Consider the following 6014-nt stretch of genomic DNA (forward strand, 5'->3'; position numbering starts at 1 on the left):
GATTAAAGTACAGTTCATGATAGGATCTGTGGCTAGCTTTTTCTTTGATAATTCCTTTCCCCCCCATTTGTTTATCTCAAGGAACTGTGCTTTGTTTCAGGCCCAAACCCAAAAGTCTTTCTACTCTGTTCTCTCCTTGACTTGTTGCAGATGTATTGAAATAAATCTTTAGAAAGAACAAACCTTCGTTTCCTCTCTCCATCTGATGCAGTCACAAATCCCAGGAAAGAAAAATAAATCACAATCTTAGCTCACAAAGTCTTGGATGATACCGTGTCTACTTCTGCAGTCCACCATTCAAATGAACATGTTCCCATCATCCCACAAACAAGAGCATCAGCCTAAAATATCAGATTCTAGCAGACAAATGCACCAAGCCAAAACAAAGCAAAACACATTCCCTTGATCCAGAAGGGACTTCTAGAAGGCCAGCGAGGCAATTCTTCTGGACCTTCCCCAATAAAAAATGGGTGCCCTGTGTGGTCTGACAGTGGGACGCAGACCTTATCAGTACTAGCTCCGTCTTCTGAACCTGGCCCAAGTCAGCAGTGACCAAAAGTCACTCAATATATGAATATTGTTGGTGGCCTGTGTGGACTGAGTTGAGTAGGTGTCTCATTCTACGGAGCAGCAAAGTGACTTGCCCAAGGTCACCCAGCAAGCCGGTGGCAGAGACAGGAATAGTATCCAGGTCTCCTAAGTGCTCCTAAACGGAAATAAGGGTGTCCACACAGGAGTTTGCACCATTTTCATTGTATTGACAAGGCTCTCATGTCGACCAGCCCTTAGGATGTGTGGCCAGCTCTTCAGCTGATGTGAACTGGGAGAGCTTAAATGGGGGTATGCAACTTCCCATCGCCAGCCCTTTGTTTCTTATCCCTAGGGGAGTACCCAAAGAGACATTCAGACTTGTAAACAGCATTTATTTCAAAGACATGCTGGGTTCAGCCTCTTGTGCCAGATCTTCACTCTTGAAGGATGAGCTGAATGTTTTGTTACAAGTGACAGTGACACGTGCTAAGCAATTATGACAGTTACGATTGAGGAAAGTGTAACTAGATGCTCTGAAAACTGGAAGAAATTAACTCCAACCACAGACCATCAGTCAGACTATTATTTAATAATACTTCCCAAATGTGCAAAGTACTTAGTTTTAGAATAACAGGAAAGAAGAATAACTTCACACTGAGTGTTAAGATATTGCTCATGAAGCACACACGAGAAACATGAATGACTGGGGTTATACTAACGGTGGTACTAAGTAATCACCCCTCTTCTCTCAGTTTGCTGCCTTGGAAGGTTTTGGAGGGGGAGGGCAAGTGTACTCTCCCCTACCTGCAGGCTGACAATGAATCCTATTGGTATTAACTCTGCTTAAATACATGAGTCCTAGCTCTTTGCTATGAAACGCTATTATTCATGAACTTTAACTCCAGTACTGGATGGAAGGTGGCTAATGGTAAGAAGCAGGCCTGAGGTTCAAAACTTAAATAACAGGAGAGTTGCTGCAATTTCCAGCATGCCAAGGAAACCACTAAGAAATTGCTGTTTTCCTTCTCCTACAGGAGCAGGCAGGCTTGTTGACCCACTAGTAGCTACAGAAGGCCTGGCTAGAAAGAGATCATTGTGATCCCTGTCTGTTTCTTTCTCTGCTACAAAAGGGTCCATTCATGTGGGCTAATTTTGAAGGGAGGGCAAGGGATATCACTAGCATGAACTGGATCTGAGCACTTCAACCACAATTTGGAAGGCCGGGCTTCGAGACCTGTTCAACCTGTGGAAATATTTTTCTTTTGAGTGGAATCGTTCCTTTGATGCTGAACAGGGGTATCTTTTCTCACAGTCGCCTGTTCAAAAATAGTCTAAGAGGCAGAAGAGTGTCCTTGCAGCAAAAGCAATGGATTAATTAATAGGAATGAAAGAAATCTCCTCCTCCAGGCACATGAGCATTTTCATTGTGCTAGTCCGAAAAAATAAATAAATCCCACAACCCCCCTTCTGTCCAAAAATGCTGAAACTTTGTCTTATTTCAAAGACCAAATGAAAACGGACTTTTGAAAAGCATACGTGATTCCTGATGCATTTAACCACTAGTCTTCGTGGAGCACAACTGTGGCTGTCTGTGTGTGGGAAGAGCTACAATGTAATTGCTTTCCGCAGAATATCACCACACGGTGCAATTAAAATATAAGAGGCTGCCAGTTTCAGATTTTTTAATTGATTTCATCTGCATCTAGGGGATTAAGTACCTCTGAGCTGCTTACTGATACTTCTATTTTTGGTGCACAAAATGGTTCCGAATTCCAGGCAAGAGGGAGAAGAAAAAAAATCTCGGTTTTGCAACTGCCTGTACTTTTAACAGCTTCCAAGAATGCATCTGGAGGTTAGCACACAGGCTTTGGGCAAACCCAATGTGCGTGTTGCTTAGCTGGTGAAGTCCTTTGTGAAAGCAGCTCGCAACTGCCGTTTCAGAGCGGGAGCTGAGGGCTGAAAGAAAGGGGAAAAAAAAAAAAAAAAAAAAGCAGGGAGGGGGAAGACCCGCAGAAAAATTTGACACCTCCTAAATCAGAGTGACAATTTCAGCACAGTGTTTATACACGGTGGTAAAACTAAATTGTCTGAGACTGATTGTGCCCACATGTCACTTGTTATCCAGCCTGGATTTCTTTGAATATCAGAAACTTAATACAAGGAAACACATGACAATTAAAATCAATATAATCATCAAAAGGACAGAATCAGCAACAAGACTTTTTTAAAAAAAGTTTTAATAAGTGAAAACAGTGGTAGAGAAGGGAAGTGTTGGTTCGAAGACATTCCTCCACCCCACCCACACAAACACAAGGCAGAAAGAGAGTAAGTTTCAAGGCAGCAGTTGAATAGGAATCACAGTGGGGAATCTGAATAAGGACCAGTACATAATAGCTTAGTATATCCTCAAACATTTACAAAAGACTATGAAGACTTTCTACTTTTATAACACCCTCCATCCACTTCGCATTCATTTGTAGTTGGGAGAGAAGCTGGTCCAGCATCATAGCATGCTGGACTGGGACTTAGGAGACCTGCCTCTAGTCCCTGCCGGTGACCTTAGGGAGGTCACTTCTCATCTCTCTCTTCCCTAGTTTATAAGCTTTTGAGGGAAGGGACTGTTTTTCACTATGTGTTTGTATAACACTTAACTCAATCGTACCATGATCTCAGCTGGGTGACCTGTAGGTGAATACAATAATTGTATTTTTAGGTAAACATCATCCCCATTTTAAAGAGAGAGAAACTGAGGCACATAGCGATGTGTTACAGCTGAGACTAAAAACAAGATCTCCTGCTCCTCGGGCCCCCGGGATGTAACCACAGAACTATCCTTCCTTCCCATTCTTTCAGAAAGGACTGAATGGTTCTTAAAACATATGGAAAGTTTAAAGAACTTTTAAAGACACTAATGTGTTGAGTCAATCACATAGACCAGCATAGAGCCTGTGATAAGATCCTCAAAGGTATGTTGGTGCCTAACTTCCATTGATGTCAATGGGAATTAGGTGCTTAAATACCTCTGACATCTGGGCCTCTGTTCCTGAACAGAAGAGGCACTGGCAACCTGAAACTCCATTTGATTTCAGTGACGGCTGGAGAGATTCAGTACTGCTCAGGATCAAGCCTTCTGTGAAGAACAAATGACGCTTATCTGAAATGAAGGGTTGGTCTCATTCCTTTGGGACTAGGTCTCCACCACAGCTGTGTGGGATGGATTGCTCCCTACAGTGGCACCAAACCAAATCTCTAAACCGGCAATTTTCAGTGGAATTCATCTGTCCAAAAAAGCTTTTTAATGCTTAGGTCATCCTTTGCCCAGGGCTATTGTGGCATTATTTATTACTAGTTACTTTATGTCCTGCTGTGGAGAGATTCCCGTCCCTTTTTTAAAGAGCCTGAGCATGATGACATAATGGATCATTGTGGAAGAACACAAATCTGGAATATTTAGGCATGGTAATGCATGCAACCAGGTATAATTATCCCAAGTGAAGTGAAGACATATGCGGTCATTTCATCCAATTACTCTACCTGAAACTACAGTTAGGGCTGGATTTGCAGAAATCCTGACCACTTGACGCTGCAGTTAAAGTCAGCACCTCTGAAGAATATCAGGCCTTTAGTGTCTTGTGGAGAACAATTTTTAGCAAGAGATGACTGTAAGTTACAAGTGTATTAATTCCATGCAACGGCCCTCCAGGAAACATATCCACTTTGTAGGCATTTACAAAACTCTAAACTTCTAGGGTAAAATCTTGGTCCCAGTGAAGTCACACACACACACATTGTGAATATGAAACAAATGTGAGTTGTGACTTTTTCAGTTACAAGAACGCTGATATAAATGATACTTAACTCCGGGGGAGTTGGAAGTTTTGTAGTCCTGGACACTATCTAGACTAGACTATTTATAGGAAAATAGTGGGGAAAAGTCACCATAAACTTCCTTTAAAGCAAGAAAAATGGTTGCGAAGTTTCCATAGTAGGAGAAAAAACCCTCAAACTGAACAACTTCTGAAAAGAATTCCTAAGTATCTTGTGTCACGGATGTCATATTATGTGCTGGACAAGGATTCCAGAGTTGCTAAGGGTCAGACGCTTCTCCCAGTGACACCTTTGGCAGTCATTGAGAGTAGAATCCGACGATAAGTCATTGATAATGCCCTTTGGGCCACATCCATCCTTGGTGCGACTCCACCGGAGTTTGGCATATTGCGCCAGATCTATGGCTGGTATAAACTGGCACACTTCCATTGACTTTACTGGCGCGATAATGGATTTACACTAGCTGGGAATCAGAGTAGCAGTCGTGTTAGTCTGTATTCGCAAAAAGACACCTTAGAGACTAACCAATTTATTTGAGCATAAGCTTTCGTGAGCTACAGCTCACTTCATCGGATGCATTCAGTGGAAAAATTTTCCCACTGAATGCATCCGATGAAGTGAGCTGTAGCTCACAAAAGCTTATGCTCAAATAAAATTACTTACTAGCTGGGGACGTGGCCTGTATTCTTTAAGTGAGTCTAAGCTCAGTTACTTCTCAGCATCTGCAATCTTTAGAGCATACAGTAGTCTCTGTATGTCTCAAAAGAGGATTGCACAGAGACACTGGAAGTCAAAGGTACGCCTGGCATACAGAGTTTTGATCAAAGTAATAAGACAAGTGTGACAACATCACTGTTATAATTGTAATGAGTCACAAATGCTATTTTGATGGTTTTATTCAAAAGATATACACAAAACCCAACCAATTTAAAGATTGTCTAGTCTTTGCAACCAGCGCAGCCACTAATGAAGGCAAAACTACTTTCATGTGGCAGAATACAAAAGCAGGTTTTCCATCGAAAAAAAGAGTTTTTTTTAAAAAAAAGTTTGTGAGTAACAATACTTGGATTCAGTATAAAGGCATGTATTCCCCCCATGTGAGATAATAAGTAAGTTAAACGTAGGTCCTTTATAATGCATGAAGATGGGGGGTAGGTTTATGAGTACTTGCATTAGAAGATAATATACATATCCCTTTAGGACTGAATGCACCTTCAAGAAGTACCCAGTGCAATATATGACTGCAAACAAGCAAAAAAAGCAGCTCTAAAATAACGGACGTTAGGGATGAAAAAAGTCTATTAGATTATCCAGTCCACCTCCTGGCCAGCTATTATTTACTATTGTTTGTACAACAATAGCATTCACAGGCTTCCATTTGAATCAGAGCTTCATTGTGCTAGGTGCTGTTCAAACACTTAGTAAGAGACAGTCCCTGCCCTGAACAGCTTGCAATTTAAATAGACAACACAGAAAGAGTGGAAGACAAGAACACGATATACAAAACATATATGAAGCTGGATTAAGGTATATGCACAATGGGACAGTGTCTAAGGCCCCAGTTTCTGGAGAGTACAACAGAAGTTCAGCTTGTAAGTAATTTTCTAGCCCCCTGGGTTTCAAAGAAAATCTTGAAAATATGAACCAGGAGTAAC

Source organism: Chelonia mydas, chromosome 12 (genome assembly GCF_015237465.2).
Source record: "Chelonia mydas isolate rCheMyd1 chromosome 12, rCheMyd1.pri.v2, whole genome shotgun sequence".
In the NCBI taxonomy this organism is placed as follows: domain Eukaryota; kingdom Metazoa; phylum Chordata; order Testudines; family Cheloniidae; genus Chelonia; species Chelonia mydas.